General features: G+C 38.1%; 2 pseudogenes; both read right to left on the reverse strand.

Moving 5' to 3' along the window:
• Positions 1-18,318: 18,318 nt before the first annotated feature.
• LOC149253672 (benzyl alcohol O-benzoyltransferase pseudogene) lies at positions 18,319-18,846 on the reverse strand (annotated as a pseudogene).
• Positions 18,847-18,932: 86 nt separating this feature from the next.
• On the reverse strand, positions 18,933-19,808 carry LOC149253673 (benzyl alcohol O-benzoyltransferase-like; annotated as a pseudogene).
• Between the last annotated feature and the right edge of the window lie 3,418 nt (positions 19,809-23,226).

Raw genomic sequence — 23,226 nt, forward strand, 5'->3', positions numbered from 1 at the left:
ACTTACAGTTAGTATGACTCAAATCAACAGTCATTCTACCCTCTTAGGCAAGTCTTATGCCTCTGCTATCCATCTCAAACTCAAAGAAGAGAGAAAGTCTTGTCAAAAATATGTTTATCTCTGGGGTCGCAGGTTCTCTCTAGCCTTACCTGCGGGGACGCTGACCATGTTCACAAAAGGTGCGTCCTTGGACGCTCTGTATGTTAAGGGACAGGTGCGTCCTTCTGTAAAAGGCAAAATGCGCGAGTTTCATCTTAAAAAAGTTACTTGTGGTTACTTCTAGAACTTTCTAGAGGTCGGTTTGATGAAATGGATGCGCCTCCAGTTGGTTCATGTATCTCTATTAAGGGGGAACTTATCCCATCAATAAGGGAGCTATCCCACCCAAAGAGGGGGATGATCCCATTGATAGTGGACCTGAATAACCTCTTTACAGCACTATAAATAAAGGCATTGAGCCAGAAGGAGAAGAGGTTGGAGCTATACATTTTCTTTGGGTAAATGCTGCAGGATTTAGGTCTTCCATTAGAGCCTTTGTGAGGAGAGATTGTCTTCACTTGATTCTACTTGGAAGTGGGTGAGCTTTGTCAAAGTAGAGGAAAACCCTTGATGGACCCTGGGAGGAACTTGCACAACACCAAGGCCAGGTTGTAAGAGTTTCTTTGTTTTGTTATTAATACAAACTGGTTTATTTTTCTCAATAGCTTGTGTTAATGAGTTATTTCATGTGTTCCTTGGTCTGCATGTTGAATATATGTTTTATTATATGAAATGCAAGTGCTTGGTAATTGTTTGATTGTTTGTGGTTGCAGGAATTGACTTGAAGGAGGAGCTCATCCGGATCGTCAAGAACGGACTTCAACAACAGCGTTTTGGAATAAGGTAAGCCTAAACACTTGTAGTTTTCATGTTGTAAAAGGTGTATTTAGAGAAAGATCACTCCATTTTGTCTTGTTTGTCATTAGAATGTCTTAGACTTCTAGGAAGGTCAGTCGTGTCCGCACCCTTGACCAATTCCGTGTGACAAATTGGCGACTCCGCTGGGGAATCCATTAATGTGAAAGTCTTTTCCTTTGTGTGAACTTTGCTCTGAGAAAAGTATTTTTATTTTCTGGTTTTTGACTGTGAGAATTAGTATTTGGGTGGCTTAGCTTTAGATTTAGTTAGATTTGGTTTTTCTTAACTTTTCCAGAAGGACGCACCCTCTGAGTACTGCACAGTGCATCTTTGGACGCGCTTTTGCCGTTTGCACAGAGCGGGCCCGCGTCTGTTCTAACGGGTTTCCTGCGTCTTCCTGTAAAAATTTAGGAAAACTCCATTTTTGCTTTAATTGCTTTTAGATTTTGGTTTTTCTTAGTGTTTTCTGCCCAGATCCTTTAGTACCCTGCCAAAAATTTTCACCTGAACTTGTTTCATTAGCATTCCTGCTTTTAGCTTTCATCAATTGGGTGTTTTAAGTCTCTTTTTTGAGAAATTCTTAATTTGATTTCCTTTGGTCATTACTTGGAGGTTTCTCTCAGTCTTTTCACAATTTTGCATCTTTTTGCTTTTGTTTTTGCAAAAAAATTTCCCCCTCATTCGCCGCGGGGGGCTAAATTGTGTATGAGTGTTAATCGCCTTTGAGTGTTTTTATGTTTTGATCTTTGGAACTCTCACCCAATTTTCTCGACTTGCACTTGATTGGTTCTTAGATTACATTAGAATCATCTTGTGTTTGAGAATTCTCTTGCATAGATCACATTTGCATAATTAGAGTTCTCAGTTTCAGAATATGAATGAAAAATGTGCATAGATTACATTGGCATACTTTTCATGTGAATTGTGCATAGATTACAATTGCATAGTTTACATTCTGAAAAATCAATCGTAGATTTAGATCAGCTTTCTTTGATTTGAATTTACACAAAAATAAAAATAAAAATTGGTTTGGAATTGATTTGCATTAGTTTTTCTTGATGAAATTAGTGCATTAGAGAATTTGATAAATTTTCTCTTAATGATAAATTTTTTGCATTGTTGGAAGTGAATGGAAACTCTCTCCTTACTTTAGTTAGGATTCATCGAATTGGAAAGATTACATTATCATATTCGATTGCATTCAGTTGAGTCGGGTCATAACACCATTGGTTTCATCTCCATTTACCCCTTTGAGTAATAACAGCCTTAATAACACAGCGCTTAATTAAAATTCATCTAGTAATTTTTACATTTTTAGGGCTCTGAAACACCAACATAGCTTAGGCTAGGGTCTTGGAGTAGGTGAGTACTTAACTCTCCAAGACTACAAAACCAAACAGATAGTTTATCTTGAGTAGAATAAATCCAATTGTTTCAATTGCACTCTGGGAAAGCTCCTCTTAAAGGAGAAGCACGAGCTCGTGTCCGAACCAGTGAGGGGATCATTCCCCCCTCGTTGGGAACGACGCCAGACAGTACGTATTACAAATGGTAAACCTCGGATTAACCATTGTCGAGGAGCCGGGGGTCACTTATCGGTAAACCTTGGATTACTGTCAAGGAGCCGGTAAGGGGATTGAGCTTGCTACTCTGCCCTTGCGTGCTGTCGGAGTTTAGACTGTTCCCCCAGGTGTATTTGTTACTGTTGGTGACCTTAGTGACCATAATCTTTAGGGTTCTACCGAGGTGACGGTGGAGGGAAGGTCCCACTGTACCTGGAGCAGACGTCGGCTATACTCACTTGGATTTTCTGGGGGGTTCACTTCACTCGAGACGGTTAAAGTGGAGGAACTTGGTCCAGTCTATTCATTAAGCAGGTTGTCGGGGTAACTGTTCCACCCACCATTTCTGTACTGAATTCTGCGAGGTTGGGCTTCATCACCAACTAGTGTTTTCGGTCCGGAGAGCTTACTGTTTGTGTGTGGTTTGACTCCTAGATTTGATAGCGCGTGTTAATTTGTTTGTTTTTACTTTTAGAGACCATAGGTGTGAATTGTGAATTTTAGTTGTTAAGTGTGAATTGTGAATTGTTAATTTTAGTTTTAAATTGTTAATAAAATTCACTGAAGTTGAATATAATGGCAAATGTTCCGGAATTTATCAACCTAGGAACCCCTCCTAATGAGAATCCTAGTACTTTTCCTTACTTTGGAAATGTTGGTCCTCCTTATATGGCTACTTTGTCATTACCTGGATTTACAATAGGTTTACCGATATGGTTATTTTCAACTTCGTTGGCCCAAAATACTCCAATTGTTCCATCTCAACCGGATGCTTCACCTCAACAGAGTTCACCATCTCAACATCACCAACCTTCTGTTGACCCTTTACCTTCTTCGCTTAATTTTTCTTCCTCCATTTCTTCCTCTTCGCCTGGTAAAAGCCTTGATGCTAGTAACCAGGAGGCTAAGAAGAAGAAGAAAGGGAAGAAGAAGAAGAAAAAGAAGAAGCAAGATAAGAAAGAAGTCAACCAACCAACCATGGCTGTAAGTGTTAGTTGTGTTGAGGAAAATTCCGACATGCATCGTAAACCCAAATACCCTTGCAGGCTTTGTAAGGGTGACCACTTCCTTGTCAATTGTCCTGGTATTCCAAAAGTCTTGGAAGTATGGTCAGAAAAATCTCATCAACTTTCCATTGATCCATCAACCAGTGATAGTCAGGTTCCTGGGAAAAAGGGTAAAGTTAGGTTTCCTTGTAAGTTATGCAAAGGGAGTCATCAAACTCACATTTGCCCTCACATGGATGAAGCCTCAACATTGTTGGAAAACCTTACTGTTCCACAGCAAGAATTTCCAACTGGTTACCGTAAACTTTCTCCCAACCTACCGTCAACTGACGGAGTGATTGATCTAAATTCAAGTACAGTCGATCACACTCTCCCATTGGAGAGTGAAACTCATGTCACTCAGGTTGATGATCCATTAGTTGATCAAGTGGTCGATTCAATTTCACATTCGGTCGATCACACTCTCCTTTTCGAGAGTAAATTTCATACCGCTGATGTTCTTCTTGTTACATCGGATTCTTCTATGCCGGGGGGCATTTCACCTGTTTCTACAGAACCCCCTCCAAGTACTGAGGTCTTTTCCTTTGATTGGAATAGACTGACAGAACCTCGTCTTCCTTCCTCCATCCCTTTCCAAATCATTGTCAAGGCTGGTGGTAGGGACATACATCGTACTCAGGTAGATGAAGGTGCTTCTGTTAGTATTTTATCCTCAGCTGTTTGGAAAGCTTTGGGTTCCCCTCAGCTTGCGCCTATTACGCAGAATCTGAAAGCTTTTAACAGAACCATTAGTGAACCTTTAGGGATCCTTCCTAAGTTTTCTATTACCTTGGAAGGTAAAATTGTTTGTGTTGATCTTATGGTAGTTCGAGGTCCCTTGGATTTCAATTTACTCCTTGGGCGAGACTATGTTTATGCAATGAAAGCTGTCGTATCGACACTCTTTCGCGTGATGTCTTTCCCTCACAATGGCAGTATTGTGACTGTAGACCAGCTTTCGTTCCCTAGTTTTTTTTTCAACTACCAATAATATGACACCCCTAAATGTTCCTGATTCTAAAGTGGTATCTACCCTGCCACGGGTTAATTATGTGGCAACCGGTCCCATGATTTCAGTTACCGATGTAAGTGAGCCTCTCACTGTTTGCTCATCTTCCTTTGATTTAGCTCCGGTAATTGACATGGAAAACTCTATGGGATTACTTGAACACGATGTTCTTATCCCTTTTGAGTCCCTTGACATGTGTTCCTTCCCAAGAAGTATTCTTCCTTCGGATGAAGACCTCTTGGAAGCCATGATCAAGGTGTGTCCATTGACATGTCTTTCCTCCAGTTGGAAGCCATGATCAATGTTACGAGGATAGTTTTTTCCTGTATCAACCTCGTTAAAAAATGAAATAGGCTGCAACGAGGATAGTTTGTTCCTCTCTCAACCTCGTTAAAAAATGAAATTGGATGTCATGAGGACAGTTCTTTTACTGAGTCAACCTCATTAAAAAATGAATCAGCTAGTTTTTAGGTCATATAGATAGTTAGAAATTAGGAGTCATGAGGAAAGTTCCTTTTACTGTGTCAACCTCGTTAAAAAATAAATCAGTGTGTGTGAGGAAAGTTCCTTTTACTGTGTCAACCTCGTTAAAAAATGAATCACTGTGTACGAGGATAGTTCCTGTTACTGAGTCAACCTCGTTAAAAAATGAATCAGGTATGAGGATAGTTCTTTTCTTGTGTCAACCTCTTTAAAAATGAAACAACTCCCTTTTCAAGTTAAATATTGAAAGTAAACCTTCATTTCATCCAGCCGGTTGAATGCAATGAAGCCTGGGGGGCATGTACCTCATTTCGCATCATTATGCTGGGGGCATGCGAACTTTTTGAGCATAGTTCCTTGTCTTGTGTCAAGCTCGTTAAAAAATGAAACAAGGGTAGGTTAAGTAGGTAGATTGTAGAGAGTAGTCATGAGCATAGTTCTTTGTCTTGTGTCAAGCTCGTTAAAAAATGAAACAAGGATTTTAGAGCATAGTTCCTTGTCTTGTGTCAAGCTCATTAAAAAATGAATCAAGGTTTTTAGAGCACAGTTCCTTGTTTTGTGTCAAGCTCGTTAAAAAATGAATCAAGGTTTTTTAGAGTATAGTTTTTTGTTAGGTAGATTGTAGAAAGTAGTTATGAGCATAGTTCCTCATCTTGTGTCAAGCTCACTAAAAAATGAAACAACTCCCACGAGTCTTTCCAAGATTTTGAAAGTAAAGCTTCATTCCATCCACCTCATTGAATGCAATGAAGCTTGGGGGGCATGTACCTCGTTTTGCGTCATTATGCTGGGGGCATGCGAACTTATAACAAGCATAGTTTTTCGTTTCAAGCTTGCGTAAACATGAAACCGAATACGAGCATAGTTCTTTTCCTGTTTCAAGCTCGTTAAAAAATGAAACAAATCCTCCTCTACTTGAGTCGAGAGATTGACTAGATCTCATAAATGTTAAGTATTTAGGTTAGTTATTTCAGTGTTTTGCATAATTTTCTTATAGTTTTAGGTCGAGTCTTTCAAATGATCTCGTCCTGAACCTTCATTTCATCCAATTGGTTGAATGAAATGAAGCTGGGGGGGCATGCGCTCTAACATTTATGCTTAGGGGGCATCAAGCACAGTTTTCTCTCTGTTTCAAGCTTGTGTAAAAATGAAACTACTTTGAAGCATAGTTTTTCTTCGTTTCAAGCTTTTGTAAAAATGAAACCTATCTCGAGTCAATTTCAGTTATTTTCAAGACTCGTTAAACTCATGAAAATCCCGAGAATATTTTGCTATCTTTCATTCTCGTAAAACAAATGAAAATGCCGAGTTCTTTCCGTCTTTTCCTACTCGTAAATTAAATTGAAAGTCGGCCATATGAGTACATTTTTATCATTTTTTCGAACTCATTAAAACTTACGAAAAAGTGAAAACCATGAGTACATTTTTATCCCTTTTTCGAACTCGTTAAAACTTACGAAAAATTGAAATATCAGAGTCATCTTTTAAGCCCTTTTCTGACTCCTAAAACATGAAAAGATCGCCGAGTGTTTCTTTTTCACTCGTTAAAACAGAATTAAAAGACGGTCCCCTTTTAGCTCTTTTCTGACCGCAAAATCAGGAAAAGATTGCCGGGTTTATGTCGTTTCGAACTCGATAAGGAAATAAAACGACGTGTCCTTGATCGCTTTTTACTTTTCAGGTTAACGACACTATTATGAAAGTACTCCTTGGTCGCAAGATCAAGCGGTTCCCCCAGGTATTATTTTATACTTTTTCGGGCTTGAGGGACACAAATATATGAAAAAGTTCAACGTGGAGTCTCCTTTAGTTTTTTCAGACTCTCTAAAATTGAAAAACGCCGAGTTTCTCCTATACTGGGCTCGTTAAACTTTTACAGTAGAGGACCTGTTCAATTACAAACAGGAACGAACCACTCCTTCCTAGGGTTCGAATTTAAACTAGGTTGGACTCGTCCGAAGGATGAGCTTATAATCAAGCATATGTTATCCTCCTCAAGCTTGTTAAAAATAAAGAGGTACTTGCCAGAAATGGTGGGGGAAAAGAGAGAAGAATGAACCTGTCTGTCACCTTTTGTCTCAGACGAAACTTTATTACCACTCTTGAACACCACACTTTTCATTCACCTGGGTTGGGAAATCTTTTACCTCACAGTTGACCAAATCACTTTGAAAGTCTTTAACCGGGTTTCAGGGATTAACTTTGAGTTATTCGTCACCAAGCCATCTGTTGTGTCGTTATGTGTTCAAGAGGTCTGCAAGCAAAACTTTCATCTGCAAAATACTTGTCATCCATTTGACCATCCCTGAGTCAGTCCTTACAGCAACATTTCTTCAACTTGAACAATGATTTCGTGTTGCGGGCTTGCCTGCAACGGGTCGCTTTCTATCAACATCGACACATTATCTAGAAAGATGACTTAGGAATCGACAGTACCTTGAAGTCTGCATGCATCAATGGCAGGTTTCTCGCCTTTGACGTCAGTTTACATCATTGACTTTCGATCAAAGGATTCCGTGAAGTGTTCGACATCAAAACATCTATTCACATTTCACGGGTTGTGCTTGGTACTTTGAGAACCATTGACATTACTGGTGGTCTCTCTCACGCTTGTTAACAGTTTACATCATCGACTGGTAATCAAGTGGTTTCTAACATGTTCGACATCAAATCATTTAATCACATGGCTAGAATCGTACCAATTCAGGAAGTAGAAGTGAAGACCCTGGATCTAGTTTCTACCATCCAGGCTGCGAGGAGTTTTGTATTCATTATCTATGTAGACTAATCATAAACAGATGGCTGCATCCATACTGTGTCTACAAAAGTCTATAAAAATGATGTACTGCAAGATCATTCCTGTATCAGAGTAGTTAGTCCATTAGTTAAAGTTTTGAATCTGAGTATGGGAATGCCTACCTCAGTGATGATATAATCTTATACATGTATTTTGTGTTGAAAATTGCAGGTTCCAACCAGGTCATCCACAAGACAATCCTTGAAATGATAAAGCGCTTCACCCTTCCTAGAATTACAAAACCCTAAATCTATTCCAGGCTTCGCACTTTAGGGGGCAATCTGTTACACTAAAAAATGTCACCATGACCACTTACAGTTAGTATGACTCAAATCAACAGTCATTCTACCCTCTTAGGCAAGTCTTATGCCTCTGCTATCCATCTCAAACTCAAAGAAGAGAGAAAGTCTTGTCAAAAATATGTTTATCTCTGGGGTCGCAGGTTCTCTCTAGCCTTACCTGCGGGGATGCTGACCATGTTCACAAAAGGTGCGTCCTTGGACGCTCTGTATGTTAAGGGACAGGTGCGTCCTTCTGTAAAAGGCAAAATGCGCGAGTTTCATCTTAAAAAAGTTACTTGTGGTTACTTCTAGAACTTTCTAGAGGTCGGTTTGATGAAATGGATGCGCCTCCAGTTGGTTCATGTATCTCTATTAAGGGGGAACTTATCCCATCAATAAGGGAGCTATCCCACCCAAAGAGGGGGATGATCCCATTGATAGTGGACCTGAATAACCTCTTTACAACACTATAAATAAAGGCATTGAGCCAGAAGGAGAAGAGGTTGGAGCTATACATTTTCTTTGGGTAAATGCTGCAGGATTTAGGTCTTCCATTAGAGCTTTTGTGAGGAGAGATTGTCTTCACTTGATTCTACTTGGAAGTGGGTGAGCTTTGTCAAAGTAGAGGAAAACCCTTGATGGACCCTGGGAGGAACTTGCACAACACCAAGGCCAGGTTGTAAGAGTTTCTTTGTTTTGTTATTAATACAAACTGGTTTATTTTTCTCAATAGCTTGTGTTAATGAGTTATTTCATGTGTTCCTTGGTCTGCATGTTGAATATATGTTTTATTATATGAAATGCAAGTGCTTGGTAATTGTTTGATTGTTTGTGGTTGCAGGAATTGACTTGAAGGAGGAGCTCATCCGGATCGTCAAGAACGGACTTCAACAACAACGTTTTGGAATAAGGTAAGCCTAAACACTTGTAGTTTTCATGTTGTAAAAGGTGTATTTAGAGAAAGATCACTCCATTTTGTCTTGTTTGTCATTAGAATGTCTTAGACTTCTAGGAAGGTCAGTCGTGTCCGCACCCTTGACCAATTCCGTGTGACACCCTCCGATCTGGAAATGGAGGAATGGTCCTCGCAGTTACCAGACCCTGGAAACACGCGAGGGAGACTCACCCTGTACCGGCGTGCTCTGCACATATATTGGGTTCTGAAACATATCCTGGCCAAGGCCATGGAACAAGTGGCGTTAGAAATGGTGGAGATGGCGACTGAAACCGCGGCGGCCAAGCAGGAAATTGCAAATGTGGAGGAGCTGGTTAGACTGCAGAATGAGCACCTCCTGGAGATTAAAGAAATGCTGAAAGTGATGAGGAAGGACAGCGACTGCAACAACACCAGCCAAGGAGATGCAGAAAACTGAGAGGCCTGTTTCTTGTGCTTCTGCTTTTTTGAAAAAATTTTGTCTGTGAAAGTTTGTTGTATGGCATGCCAAAAAGACAGTAGTTTGTGGAGGTTAAATAGTACAGAGAAAAAGATAGTTGGGTGGGATAAACTTGGGAAAGAGGGTTTTATGTTTATGGTATTTGACAATGTTCAGACTGATAATGGTAATGACTGTTGCAAGTATAGGAGCCAACAGACCTGGTTTCCCTTCGGGGCAGGTTGAGGCTCCTGAGTTTTGTACTATATTTTTTGCCTGTAGATAATAGAAATACCGCAGTTTGCAAAAAAAAAAAATTGTGCTGCAAAATCACTTCCGGGAAACTGGAAACTGACGACCATCTTTAACCAAGAGCTTCATTAAGTGCTTGAATTTCAAACGTGTGACCTTGTTTTGTTTTGAGAAACTTAAATCCATATTAAGGTTTTAGAAACAGAACCCATGTGTTATTCTAGAATTGTAGTGATATCTTGATCACAGAGATGGCTACCCAAACGAATTTGAAGAAGGAATGGTAAATTGTAGTTGGTTTTACCCAAACATATTTCAAGAACAAATGGTAAATTGTAGTTAGTAAAACTAAGCATAATTAATTAAAAATAAAATAAATAATTATGATAGTATACATAAACATGTCTCAGAGAGTTTTGGTGTATTTCTGGAAAACAATGGTTAAATATTATGATATTATGAGAATGGGTGAACATAATAAAGTGAAAATAGACATTTTGAGCCATAAAAGTATGGCACAACTACAACCCAACATCCACCAACTTGAGATTTTTCATTTCCTCCTGCAAATAGAATAAAAGGAAAGGGTTCTCATAGAGCATTACATTCAAGTAGTTGTCGTCGTTATCAAATCGTTTCCAAGGTTCATACATTAAAATTTGGTGCGTAAGGATGGTTATCACAACGATAACTAAGAACATCCTGAGATAATGTCTATTATATACTACACTATATGGATTGTTTTTCCTTCAAATATTTCATCCATTGACTTCGATGAAGTGCCCATGCCTATGGAATTTCATTACCGATTGAGATAAGGTCAATTATATACTACACTATATGGATTGTTTCCCTTCAAATGTTTCATCCATTGACTTAGATGAAGGGCCCATGCCTATGGAATTTCATTACCGATTACCTTTTTACTTCATGACGCCGAAAAAGGTAACAATGAAGTCTTCAACCAGATGGAATTAAGTCTTTGAAAATGTACGAAAGATATCATCAATGAATAACACATTTATATGATTTGCAAAATCAATCTTATGATTTGCAAAATCAATCTTAAAGTTCAATGGAAAATCCATATGTAATCATATTTACATAGGTTTTCAATCATAAACAAATCTCCATAAGAATTTTTTTATGACTTTACATGTAATTTTATGACTTTGGTATATATGTAAGGATGATTTGCAATAATTACTCAATGGGGGGCTTCATTCAATGAACCTTTAACATATCACATGTGTTTTAACATATCACATGTGTTTGTGGCATATTAAACAATATCCTTAATTTGATTATGTATTAGAAAATATCTCTAAAAATCACATTATTTAGCCCTCTACAAATACAAACACAATACACTTTCTTAATTAAAAAACCCTACTTTCACTAGATGTTGTGGGTATCTATTTTTCCATTAACATGTTTTATACCCCGTTATATTTTTTCATTCACTTTGAGTGCCATTTTTTATACGTGCCAATATAAAAACCATTTATCCCTCATATATCTCCCAATATATTATGTCATTTTTTTCTCAATATAAATCCCACAATATGAATGCATGTGGTATGGTATTGCTTCCCCAATAAAACCATCGTGATTTACTCATGCCTCCCATATATAACATTTCTCCTTTGAACATATTAGTGTAGTTACTATTAAAGTTGAAAGCATCCATTAGCTCAATATTGTTCATTTTCATCAACCATACAATGCATATGGGAAATACTAGCTTCAATTACTATAATCGTGATACATAATAGAGTTGTATTCCTCCAAAGACCTGTGATAATAGTACCCAAAAATATTCCTTTTAACAATTGGTCACTTGAGACTCTCTCTCATACTGCCAACTACTTCAAGTGTTGAACTTGGCATAAATGTTGACACCTAATCCTCAGCAGTTGGGTGTACCCAGAATGTGAACATTCATCAAGTAGATGAACTGATCAGTCACATTCCTGTATATAAACAATAGTTACCTAATGAAATACATCAATCAGTTTTTTCTGCCAAGTCTGGAGTTACCCTGGCCTGACATGGTATCAGAGCATAGGTCCCAGGTTCCTTTTTTGGCATGCCTTGTAACTCCTCTGTCCCATATTCTGGCATAACGCATCTGCCTGCTGGTTTTAGTGAAATTGCATCCGTTGGTTAACACCTCTGCCTTATTCCCTTCTGTTCTTAAATAATTTGTCTCTGCCAGCGCTCTGTCTGTAAAGCTTGTCTCTGACTTGCATAAGGACTGACAACGCTGCGCACTTATTCCCGTTAGAGAAACTACAAGAGAAGAAAGTGGCACGATGGATGATTGAACATTGAATGCCCACGTTGAGCTTTCTTGTCGGAAAAACCTCAGGAGAAGAAATTGGCGTTACCGTGCTTTCTTGCAGAGTGCGTTGGAAAACAGGATGCCTTTGGCGGTCTGAGATCATTGTGTGGGTTATTGTTTTTTACTGTGGATGAAGTACGCCTCCCTCTCTTTGTCAAGAGCCACTCTACTCCGCAATGTTAATGGTTAGAATATCATTTGGTCTCTGAAAAATTGACACGCCCTTTTCATTGGATGTTATCACTATGGAGTAATTTGTCGTTGAAAATTCAGAAATGGCGACATTTCCATTGCAAGCTGCAAGGCTATGACGACATTTTGCATCGCAAACCACAGATAGCATGTTTTTGATTTGAATGTGCGCTGTTTTAGATATTCAATATGCACTGTCTGATGGTTTTTAACAGATAGCATGTTTTTTATTTGAATGCACGCTGTCCATGGTTATATACAGTGATGATAGCACTGTATCTGAATACGCACTGTCTGATGATAGCATGTTTTGATTTGAATGTGCGCTGTTTTAGATATTCAATACGCATTATCTGATGGTTGTTAACAGATAGCATGTTTTTAATTTGAATGCGCACTGTCCATGGTTATATACAGTGATATATGAAACGACTCAATAATATTGGATGCGCTGTTGAATGTGCGCTGTTTTAGATATTGAATACACACTGTCTTGGAGCTACGCATTACCTCTTTACAAAGGGGCCGAACCCACGACCGCATGGATATGGTATGGTAACTGTGAGTGTGAATGTCCGTGGATACGCTGTGATAAGCATTGAGTCAAAGTATTGTGAAGTTTTCAAAGCGTTTATATATATCAGTCAAAGTGTTTTTGCGCGTTTTATTACACAGTTTTCTTTTGAATGGTAATGCTGCATTGAAAAGTTATCATTTCAATAAAATGCTGATGCTTCTAGCAAACATTAGAGGGATTTGAAGGCTGTAACGTAAGGAATTTTTTTATCAGCAGAAGTAATTTTTTACAGAATGCATTCAATCATTTCTATGGTAGGAATAGTTCTCATTGGCAAGGAGAACTATCGTGAATGGTCCCGGATGATAAAACACACCCTCATCTTCGATGAGTTGTGGAAAGGAGTGTGTGTCGGAGAAGAAGACAAAGACCCAGTGCAGCCTACATCAGACAAAGAGCTCGTCATTTAGGAAAACAAGAACAACAAAGCCTATGCATTAATCGTAACATCTGTAAATGAAGAAGTAAGTCGCCATATTTCATCATATTCAACTGCTTTTGAAGCTTTACAAAAGCTGAAAGAACTCTATGACTCACATTTTGCACTTGAAGTTGTTCAGCTCATGATTAAACTCTTCACTCTTGAACTGAAAATAATGATCCTCTTGCTCTTGCATCTGAAGTAAAATCCATAATGCATGATATCAAATCCACTAAGGTTGAGCTGGATATCCCTCTTATTGCCTTTCTCAAGGCACTCTATCCTACTTACTCCAATTATCTTGAGTCTTTACAAGCAAATGGAAATCTTAAAGATATAACCTTTGACTCTCTTGTGAAAAAGTTTGCTGAAAGAGAGAAAGCCTTTGGAAAGAAGACAGTCCCTGAATCTTCTGAAGAGACTGTGTGCCTTGCTCATAAAGAAAAGCATCCTGCTCAAGACTCTACAAGAGGAAGAGGTGGACGAAGAGGAAGAGGAAGATATTTCAGAGGCAGGGGGGCAGACATTCTCAAGGAGAAAAGGCAGATCTGCATTGCATTCGCTGCAAACAAAATGGATCACATGATGCTTCTACATGCAAGCTACCATGGGACAAAATTGAGCAGAAAAGAAACCAGCAGAAGGGTAAAACTGATGATACAGACAAAGGTAAAGCACTGGAATCTGCTCACTATATTGAGGCACAATGTAACATTGGAGTAAATGAAGATTTGTTTAATGCTTCACTTGCTTCTTCGAAAAATGATTGGTTGCTTGATTCAGGAGCAATCTGTCATATGACTCATAGGAAAGATTTTTTTGAAGATTTCACTGACAATGTTGATGGAACAGTATATTTTGCAGATCAGTCAAAAATCAAGCCATCAGGGTTTGGCACAATCAGGCTTAAACTGCCTGGTCTTCCAGACTTTCTTCTAGATCATGTTCTATATCTCCCACAGCTCAAGAGAAACTTGCTATCCTTGGTCCACATCCGCCAGCAAGGTCACTCCATTCATATGTTTGATGGCAAGCTTGAGGTAAGAAAAGCATCTGACCACTCACTTGTCATGAGGGGAATAGAAGAAGAAAGACTTCTCAAACTGCAAGGAACCTCTGATCATGCACAACATTTATCATATATTTCTCATCATGAAGAAGGTACACTTCCATCAAATTTATTATGGCATGCTAGATTTGGACATTTAAACTATGACAGTCTCCGCTTATTGAAGAAAAATGGTGTTGCTGGTTTGCCTACAATTCCTAGAAAACATAAGCAATGTGATGCTTGCATTCTAGGAAAGCATAGCAAACAGTCTTTTCATGATTCATATTCAAGAGCACATAGGAAGCTTGAACTCATTCATTCAGATTTATGTGGTCCAATTCCTGTTCCTTCCGCAAATGGAAATAAATATATCACAACATTTATTGATGATTACACCAGAATGTGTTGGGTTTATTTATTGAAGAACAAATCTGATGCTTTTCAAACTTTCAAGAATTTTCATAAGTGGATTGAAAATTATGCACAATCTCATATTGGGTCTATTCGCACTGATAATGGAAAAGAATATACATCAAATGAATTTGAAAACTATCTTTGCCAACATGGGATCAAACATCAAACAACTGTGCCTTATAATCCCCAACAGAATGGTGTAGCTGAAAGAATGAATAGAACAATCTTGAATATGGTACGATCCATGCTTTTCTTCAAAAATGTAAAGATAATGTTTTGGGCTGATGCTGTTCTATGTGCTGCATATATAAAGAATAGATGTCCATCTAATGCTATAAGAAACAAGACTCCTTATGAATTGTGGTATGGACATGTTCCTTCGGTAAAACATCTCAGGATCTTTGGTTCCACCTGTTATGCTTTGATACTAAAGGTACATAGAAACAAACTTGGTGCTAGAAGTCGTAAGTGTATCTTCCTGGGGTATTCAAACACCTCTAAAGCATACCGTCTCTATGATGAAGTAAATAAAAAGTTTGTTGTATCTAGAGATGTCATTTTTCTTGAATCATCCAAATCTGACAGTGTTGTTGAGCGGCAACTTGATCGCTTGGGTAGATTCACAAAAACGAAATCATTTCAAGAGTTTGATAATCAGATTCCACATCTTGAAGGGGGGATTCCTATACTAGATCAACACGTGGAATCTTCTTCTGAAGAACAATCTCCCCTGCATGAAACTCCAACACCGGATGATCCTTTATGTGATGTAATTGATAGAATTGGGAGACTCAATCTTGATTCAGTCCCAACTCAATCAACAGAGCAGCCTGGACCATCTCAGAAAGGTCCCCCAAAGTGGCTGACAAAGACACTTGAAAGTGTTCATCGTGATGAAATTGGAAAAATAGGAACCAGAAATTCAAACCGACAAAATGGAGGTGATGTAGATGACTTTAATTCACCTGTTGATATGGATGTTACTTATGATTGTGAATTGAACTTGTCTACAGATTTTGAACCAACTTCCTTCAAAGAAGCTGCTTCTCATGATGAATGGAAAGAAGCGATGCAAAAGGAGTATGATGCCCTCATAAAGAATCGCACTTGGAAGCTGGTTGATCCTCCATTTGGAACCAAACCAATTGGCTGCAAGTGGGTCTACAAGAACAAACACAAAGCTGATGGCTCATTTGACAAGCACAAAGCTAGGCTTGTGGCAAAAGGTTTTGCACAGAAGGAAGGGGTCGATTATGAGGAAACTTTTGGCCCCACAGCAAAATGGGCCACCATCCGGACACTCTTTGCACTAGCTGCTCAGAACGATTGGAAAGTCCATCAAATGGATGTAAAAACTGCATTCTTGAATGGAGATCTAAAAGAGAATGTTTTTATGTCCCAGCCTGAAGGATTTGTTGTGAAAGGACATGAACATAAAGTATGCAAACTTGTGAAGTCCTTGTATGGCCTCAAACAAGCACCACGAGCCTGGTATGAAAAACTAACGGAGCATCTTCTGAAACTCAACTTCAATCATTTTGATCTTGATGATGCAAATTTATTTGTCAAGAAAGTTGGAAAAACAGTTGTATATCTTGTGGTATATGTAGATGATCTTTTAATGACAGGGAACAATGAAAGCTATATTGCATCCATAAAGAAAGAATTAGGAAAAAGTTTTGAAATGACTAATTTGGGCTATGTTCATTATTATCTTGGCGTTGAAGTAACCCAACATCCAAAATTCATATTTCTTTCTCAAAAGAAATACATTAGAGATTTGTTAAACAGATTTCGCATGACAGAGTGCAATCCTCTTTCTACTCCAATGGAACTAAACTTAAAGCTCACATCTATTGAAGGAAAGGAATTTGAGGATGCAACAAAGTATAGACAGCTTATAGGAAGTCTCATTTACCTCACTACTACGAGACCAGACATTCATTTGCTGTTGGAATCCTCTCCAGGTTTATGCAAAAGCCTTGTGAGGGACATTGGTCTGCTGCAAAAAGAGTCCTAAGGTACTTGAAGGGAACTCAAGACCTTGGAATCAAGTATACACAGGTGGACGACTTCAGCTTGATTGGATACTCTGATTCAGACTTCGATGGAGATAAAGAAACTGGAGTATCTACTTCAGGATATGCTATGAGTCTTGGATCAGGAGCTGTCTCTTGGAGATCACGCAAACAATCAGTTCCAGCAGATTCCACAACAGAAGCAGAATACGTGGCAGCAGCTGAAGCAACGAAAGAAATTGTGTGGCTCAGGAAAATTCTTGAAGATTTGCAGGTAAAACAAGTACAATCAACTCCACTCATGATTGACAACACCTCTGCAATAAAGTTGGCCAAGAACCCAAAGTTCCATGATCGTACTAAGCACATCAATACTAAATATCATCTGATCCAACATCATGTTGAGGCCAAAACAATCCATCTCCGTCATTGTTCCACAAATGAGCAAATTGCAGACATCTTCACCAAAGCGCTTGGAAGAGAAAAGCTTGAAAGATTCAGAACGATGCTTGGACTCACCAACATCCCTTCAGATTAAGGGGGGGAATTGTTGACACCTAATCCTCAGCGGTTGGGTGTACCCAGAATGTGAACAGTCATCAAGTAGATGAACTGATCAGTCACATTCCTGTATATAAACAGTAGTTACCTAATGAAATACATCAATCAGTTTTTTTTGCCAAGTCTGGAGTTACCCTGGCCTGACAATAAATATGGCGTTTAAGATGTTGTTCAAAAAAAAACATTTTAAGAGTAGATCATGTAACAAGGACTTCACTTTTGATGCGTAACAAGTTGATCCAAAACCTCAAATTCATAATAGATGTATCTTTTTCAAATGTACACTTCGAGTAAATATCAAATACAAGAGTCACCCATTCTTTACTGAATAATAACTAATATTTTTTTATATTTTCTTGGTTTTCCTTCCCTTCCATCTAGAAAAAATACTCTAAAAAGTAATCCTTCACTTACCTACGTTTTCACTTTAAACACCTTTCAAACATTATACTTTTTAAACATTATTGACATTAATTAATAATAATTAATATTTTCTATATTTCATTGATTTTATTTCCCTTCCAGCTCAGAAACAATACTCTAAAAGGTAATCCTCACTTATCTATGTTTTCACTTTACACACTCTTCAAATATTATGTCTTTTCAACTTTATGCTTCAAATAGTATATGATAGTGATTAGTATATCAACATAAATATTTTTATTTTTATTAAAATAAAATAAAAGAATCATAAATTATAAATGTATTATTTAAATATTATTATTTTTAAATAAACACCAATTACTAAAGTAGGAATATGCCACTTCATCAGCCCAAGCAATATGAACAGTAGTCAATATAATAAATTTATACAAACCTACCCTCACCAAACTTATAACAGTTTGGCGTCTAACCATTCAAACGACACTTAACAGGAGAAAACCTAGAACAGCTCAAACCTTACACGGACAGAAAAACGTAAGCCAATAGCTAGAACACTACCCAAGCTATCCAACCCAACTTGATGCTGGAAATATTGAATTGCGACACAGCCGACCTAGAAAGCTTATTTGGGACACATATTTTGGCGCTACAAAGTTTTAGAGATGGGAACGTGGAAAAGGGTGAGTGTGCTCCATCGGCGCATCACCGATTCCTGCTTCAAATCGTCTCATGGCAGCAGAGGTCAAGCAAATGGGAAACACTATTCCCTCCAAGCGGCTTGTATTACGAGCAGCGATGAAGAAGTTGATGATACCCGGCACTACACCCACTCCACTTTGTGCAGGTCCTCCGTAGGCTGCCCTCCCCCAACCGAAGTCCACATCTCTGAAGCCCATCTTGGTAACGTCCGAAACGAAGAAGGAACCCACCACTGTAAAGTGAGGTCGCCCTCCCAATTCCATCACATCTATCCCCGATCGCACGTATTCGTCGTTCACAGCTGTTTTTGCTTCGTTTATCAATCTCACAGCCAAAGACAGCGGTTTGTTTAATAGCTCTCCTGCGGTCGTCTTCGCGCATGCAAGGCTTATCCCATTCCCGTAGAACCCTTGAGGAAGTGGCGGGTCGGTTTTCATCCGGGCATTCACGGTGAATATGAACCGAACTTCCTGCTCCGCGGGCATTCTGACAGCCTTCGTTCTCAGACGCCACAAAAATGCCGATAGAGCTTCAAAGCTTGAGCACTTGCCTTGCCCTACGGCTTGTCTCTTCAGCGACTCGATCTGCTTTTTCCGAAGAAGAACGAATTGTGGATCAGCTCGTTAGCTGGCACCGTCTGCCCATATTTGTCTTCTATTTGATCGTATGCGTAGAGCGGAAACTTTACAGTGGGATACGTCCGCGGACGGAGGCTTTCTCTTTCCCAGACCGGAAGAACAGAAGGACTTGTCGCTCCCTTCGCCATTTCCGCAAGACCGTTCATGAACTGAACGAGGCCAAATGCGTCACTAAGGGTATGATTCAAAGCTATGGCGAGTATGAACCCTCCGCATCTCAATCGTGTTACCTGAAACATTATGATTAGCTGTACGGTCAGAAAACACATTTTCTGCAATAGAAATACGGTCAATGCCACCGTGCAAGATAACAAATGCAGGCGAATACGAACTGAATTCATCAAAGAAAATCGAATCAAACCATGAATGAATTAACCTGAATGAGAAGAATAGGAGAATTGGTAACAGCCTCTGGGCCGGGCACATCACGCAGCAGATCTTGCCAGCAGGGAAAGGACGGTAGGAGGTCTCCTAATTCCTCCAGAGCAACGTCCGCATCGGCTTCCACAAACAGCACACCTTCTCCCGTGCAATCGGACCAGGAGCTTACCTGTGGGCGCGTCTCTGACTCTTCCGGCCAAAGGGTAGTAGAATACCAAAACCTTGGCCAGCCCTTCTCTGATAACCCTGGCGGGATCCTCACCCTTCATCGATGGGTTGAACCGATAGAACTGAAAGACGGGGATATGAAATCTCAGAGTTCCCTGATCATCGATATTGGAAAGGTATAGAAACTCTTTCGGAGTAGGCGCCAATGGCGGAACCAGGATAGCCCCCTTTCTGGTGACCTTGAATTGCAGAGATGCCATTAAATAAAAGTTAACCCGAAAGAAATAGCTGAGCGGCGTTAGAGACCTTTGGCGCTGATACTGCGTGAGTCGATATGCTTTATAACTATATAAATGCTTTCGGATGTTTGCAGATCTACTTCATTATTTTATACGTCTATTAAGTAAATTAATGTGCATGAATTCTTATTATTCATTTAGTTTATATAATAGCATTAAATAATTAAAAAATCCGTAAAAAAAATGGATAAAAACCTCATTAAATACGTGAAAAAAATAAAAATAAAAATAAACACTCAGCACCACAAAACCAAAATCTAAACCTTTTAGTTTCACAACGTTAACAGTCACGAATACTGTGAATAATCCGGACTCATACCGATTTGAGGGTTTCTTTTCCAACGTTGGCAGGTGATCATACTCCGCGTCAGCGTGAAGATATGTGGTTGCAAATATTTCGGGCTCATGACGACTGCTCAAAAGATTTGTGGTGATTCGAATGTAGAAGTGTCATTTGCCTATTTGACATATGAAGAGTTATTAAGTTGCAGTTGAAGGGTAGCAGATTTTGACATATCAACAGTTATTTTCTAAAGTCACAATTGAAAGGCTAAAAGATCTGGAGAATTTGACAGAGTTACTTTCTAGACATAAATGGATACTGACACTTTGTTTAAGTATATATTAAAATATAGATTCATTATGGTAAGGAAAAAAATTAATATAATTTTTTTAAATATACATTTTTAAAAGTGAAGTTTTAACATAGAATAAAATAGAGTTAAAAATTAAGGTTTCTAGATACCTGGTAAGAGTTTGTAACATTCTTTTTAATTTCGTGGACAAATATATAGTTGCATCCCAATTTTGTTCAAAATATAAAGCACTTTACTCATTAAAACCTTGCAATGTATTAAAATATACTAACCATCCTTCAATTTAGAATATCATGTAAGATCTTGGGTAATCTATCAATAAATTAATGCACTTTGTATTGGACTACTACTTTTCCCATGGATCTGACTATCAAATAAATGGTTACCTGTACAAAACATGTTCATGCAAATTCTTGTTCAATGGAGAATGTTAAGTTTAGTTTATCAACCTATATAATTTCAACAAAGAGATAGCGTAAAATAATCAAAATAAGATGCTTCTAGAGACTTGGAGATCCGTCTATGGAGTCTTTAAAAGGAGGAGAAAGATATCATTTGGGACATCCTCAAGTTGTGATATTTTCTTGTGTCCAGGTTTGGAGAACTAGGAGTTCCCAACTTCAGTAGTAGCCTTAGGATAAAAACCCTTTAGCTTCCATTTATTGAGATTTGGACCAAAGCCCAACCCACCATTGAGGAGATTTCACCCAAAAATCTTACAAAGCTTCAAGAATGTTATTAGAGATCAGATCTACAACATATCTGAAGATTGGAGTGAGGATCATGCAAATTCTCAATTTGGGGATCAGTGTAGTTCCAATTTGAGAAGCCAGATCTAGATCACAACAATTGAGGAGTAGCAATAGAGATTAATTTCTGGGTTTTATACTAGTAATTTCTCTTGTATAATTTGGTGGATTCTCATGATATTTTGGGGAAAAATTAACCTCATAATTTTTTGAAAACAATTTCTGCAAAAAATTGTATTTGGGACAATATAGTGGCATCCTAGTTGGTTTTTCTTGACAGCCTAGAGGGTTTCAATTTCAATTATAGATTGTTCAAGGAGTTATTTTGGTGTCAAATTCTATTTTCTAGAGTTTAATATTCTGTAGGTTAATTTTCAGAGGAGATTCTTATAAATTTGTAGCCTAAATTTTTCCCAACTGGGATTTAAAATCAAGGTTGATATATTGCCATATGGTCCTTGGACAATAAGTTTGTGGATTAAAATTTTCAATATATTTGTTGGAGAATAATTATTGTAGTCCCTTGAGATAGAGAATTTTGGGAGAGCTAAGAAAAAAATAACAGGTTGATTTGTTGGGCCAAAATTCATTTGTTTATAAAGCCAAAACGCGAATTTATCTATTGTGTGGAGATTATCTATTGGGGTCAAGTTTAATCGTCAATACTTGAAGGCCAAATTAATTATTCCAAAAGAAGGTTCGGATTATCATCTCAAACGCTAAATTAGAGATGATTTATTTATTATTGGGGTTAGAATTTTATGTGTTGTTGAGCCACTAGTTGTTAGGTAATCTTTAGGAGAATATTAGGGTTTTGATTTGATATATTTGTTGTATTTTTTTTATCAGACTAATATTTCTCTTGAATTTTATAATATTGCTCTCAATGTGTTCGAATATATGTTTCCTCATAAATTATTTGAAAAAATGCATCAAAGAAAATTTTAAATTAGAATTCGGAAACACGAACTATATGGGGGCTTTCTAGAGCGGCTGGAATCTTCCCAAGATTGTTGTGGGTTTTATGAGCACGCTTCGTGGTTAAGGTTTTTGAACTTTTTGGGCATTATTAGAAATGAAAAAATAAAATATTTCACTAGTGATTTTATGAGAAAACTAGGTAATTCAAACTACTTATTGGGTTTGATATTAGCTTGGAGACAAGCCAAACCATTTATCGGTTCTGATGGGTTTGGTGTGAGAAGCCTCAAATTAAATTCTCAGAATTTTGGGGTAGTATTGAGGGTAGAAACACCCTTTCATATTTAACTTGTTGTGGGGTAGTATTGAGGGTAGAAACACCCTTTCATATTTAACTTGTTGTGCAGAATTTCTCTTGCATGGCATAAATTATTTTTAGAGCAGCCTAATTTATTTACTGAAGCCCAATTTATTTTCTATAGCCAAATTTATCTATTAGGGTAGAGTATTGTCGTGAGCAATGTGAGGTTGCATATGTTGGTTGAATGATTACATTGATATGTTGTAGAAGCCCTGCACTGCTATGTTCATTATATAGTTATAGTCCTGCTATGTTGATTATTGATGTCATGCAAATTTGAGTAGAGGTTGATTGAGATTATGTGCAACATTGTCACTCTTGCTGCAAAAAATGAAGGGGTTTGATGAGACTTCTGAAAATCTCAAAAAAACCTATAATGACTTCGAAAAAAGTTAGTACCAATAACAATTCGTGAAATCACTTATAATTGGTGTTTGGGTCTATAATGCTTCCTTGGATCAAAGGGCCTTTCCAAAGGAGGTGAATGCTATCATATAATTGGAGCAAATAAGGGATTTGCACAAGGAGAGGGAGGTAGAGAATTGGCTCTTTGCACTTTAATCTGATTTTAAGAGTTTTTATATACGACTCGTTTTTGTTCTTTGCTTTCTAGCTAAAAAGACGTCAGGGAGTGTTATTTTAATGGTTGGAGTTTGTAACAGCCATTGTACTAGCTCCGAATTTTATAACAATAAATGATGACTGTTATTATAAAATACTTATATACTGGTTTGGTTAAAGTGTGAATAAAC

Source organism: Pinus tabuliformis, chromosome 7 (genome assembly GCF_031772625.1).
Source record: "Pinus tabuliformis cultivar Carrire ecotype Pingquan chromosome 7, CPIR1, whole genome shotgun sequence".
Taxonomy (NCBI): domain Eukaryota; kingdom Viridiplantae; phylum Streptophyta; class Pinopsida; order Pinales; family Pinaceae; genus Pinus; species Pinus tabuliformis.